Source organism: Pholcus phalangioides, unplaced genomic scaffold (assembly GCF_987345545.1).
Source record: "Pholcus phalangioides strain wild (caught in Gottingen) unplaced genomic scaffold, Ppha-v1.0 ptg000006l_1, whole genome shotgun sequence".
Lineage (NCBI taxonomy): Eukaryota > Metazoa > Arthropoda > Arachnida > Araneae > Pholcidae > Pholcus > Pholcus phalangioides.
This window is the reverse complement of record NW_028301599.1, coordinates 3532032-3534854: the sequence shown is the minus strand read 5'-3', so window position 1 is coordinate 3534854 and position 2823 is coordinate 3532032.

Below are 2823 nucleotides of genomic sequence, written 5' to 3'. Positions count from 1 at the left end.
GTCCCGAATAGTGGTTCGTGCTTGACTTTTTTCACACGAGTGTACCTTGAAACATGCAGTATTAGCTATCCTTTGAAACAGAGTGAAACAAACACAAAATAATACTCTACAAATATTATTGGAAAAATAATATATTAATAATTTTTTTTCAAATATATAAATCATATATTGAAATAACAAATATCAAAATAAGGCACGGATATGGTTAGTAATAAATATACACAAAAGTTACAGTAAATGGAAGTAAGAACGTATTTATGCAGGTGAAATGCATAATCATTCCCATGTAGGAAGGAAAATGAAATATTTTTATATCTTTTGTTACGTCAGTTCCTTTGATGGTAGGTGATTGCTTTAGGAATATGACATCCGTGATGTCAACATTTGATATATCTGGCACTGATGAACAGTTAGACACAAAAGGTTTAGTGATTTTCACTGTGGCAGTTATAATGTGGATCAGGAAAATTAAACAAAAGAAAAAAAAATGTTAAGGTCAAGGAAATTCACTTGGTAATTATTATTATTATTTTATTTTTATTTATTTATTTTTTTTTTTGATGCATCCCACACTGCAAACCTTATATATTTTTTCAAGAAAACTGACCAGGAAATAGCCAAAGGTAGGTGCATTCCATATGGTTCCTCAGGGGACAGCATTGATTATAATTACTAAATATGGTTCGCTGAGCTCGAAATGCTGACAAGAAACAACGAAAACAAGAACAGAATTTTGTAACTAAAATACCTACTTGCAAAATCTCTGTCAAAGTCTCAGATAAAGATTTAAAACCGCACTCACAAGGAAAGGGTCCCAAAGTGTCATCCTAAAGACAATTTTGGAAAATTTCTTGTATATTCATTTCACCCAATACAAATACAACATACAACGCCACAACAGGCAAATTGCCCAACGAGGTGGCTGACTTAAGAACATCATGGATCCCCGAACCCTTTTTTACCCTACCTACGAGCCCTACCTACTACTGCTACACCACACATGCACCCCGCCCACAACCCCCCGCGGAACCCCTAACGAATCGGTACATGCGGGAATGTGCGTGTACGTGTAGTGAAACCTGACGTGAAGTTTTTTTGTTTCTCTGTAATGCTTGTTATGTGTAGTGCTGCCATCTGCCACCAGTTTTTCAAACTATGAGTGAAGTGTAATGATTGAATAATTAATCGTTGTAGGCCTGTTGCTCTCTGTGGCGAGACTTTTTAACGGGGAGATCGGCTCGCATTTGCGCCTTGAAGTTAGGAACCACAGAAAACCAACTTCAGCCGACCACCACAGTGGGGTTCGAACCCGGATCCTCGCATCGCGAGTCCGTCACTATAACCACTCGACCACCACAGCGCCCAGAAACACATAAAATCTAAAAAAAATTAGCAGCGGAGTGCAATTAATTAAAGTCCCAAAAAATTATAAAAGACTAGCTATAATACCCGGTGCTGCCCGGGTTTTCTTCAATGAGGCTGTTTGGATCACGTGATATCTTCTTCTTTCTTTGAGGGACATGCAAACCGTGTCTAAGTTAACCAATATGGCGACTGCATGAAATAAACAAATCTATATTTAAAGAAACATAGAAACGAATATTTTTTTTCTCTTTTTGAAGGGGCGCCAGGTATTACGATCCCCCCCCCCCCGGACTTCAAGATACCTATTTCTGCTTCCAAAAATGCTTAATTAAAGCTGTGGAATTTCTTCGATGTACTTTACGGACGCATAATTGATATTAAAACAACCTAAACTATATCAATTTATGCAGTTGAATATTAAAAGACAATACGGAGAACTTAATTTTCATGTTTGAGAAGATATAAATAAAAATTTAAATCAATGTTATATTGCATGGATATCCAACTCAAAAGTAGGTCCGGCTAATTACTTCATATTTAATTCCCTCTCTCTCTCCTGGGCTTCGTGTATATATCTCTAAGCGAACTCAATGTTTCAGAAATCAAGAATTCAATACAATTTTTAAAATTATTGATGTGACAGAAAAAAACCACCAAATTTCATCATTTCTACAGTAAAATCAGCAATTTTAACACTGATTTCTATGAGGATCATCCTTTTCCTGACCCTCAAAGCGATGCTGATGATGATTATGACGTCTCTTCAAAACGCCTCTTTACTGGGAGTATTGAAAATGTGGCCAACCATTATAAAGTCATAAACTATTATACATATACTTATGCTAACAGGATTAGAGAAGTGACAAACCATTGTAAAAGCCTAAAACACGTCTGAAACGCATTGCTAGGGAACCACGGTAACCAAAGTAAACGTTCGGAAAGTGATTGTTGAGGGCCGAAAACCATTGTTGCCGGACAGTTTTTTGCCCATTTGGGGCATTGGCCCTACTCTGATGAAATTTTATAGTAGCCTATCGTTCAAGTCGGGTCCCATTTGGTATATAAGCAAAATTTGGTGACGATCGATCTAAAATTGTAGATTTGTATAGAGAACATACACACACACAGACAGAAAATGAATTTTATATATATAGATAGATTGGCTGCACATCACCTCTTGTGCTTCTTAGCGCGCGAGATCTACAAAACATTATTTTTCCACTCTCTAGCTCTACTTTTTCTTCTCCAGCTTTTCTCTTCTAGAAACTAGTTGATTTTCCTGTGCTGTACCAACACTATCCATAGGAGGAAGCCTCCGCGCGAAACACGTGGCGTCCCTGAAGAAGTCTATTTCATCTATAGTTATTGAATATACAGTAAAATCCCGTTTCAACGAATGCCGTTATAACGAAAATCTCGTTTTAACGCACACTTTTCTAATCCCCCAGATACGTTTGC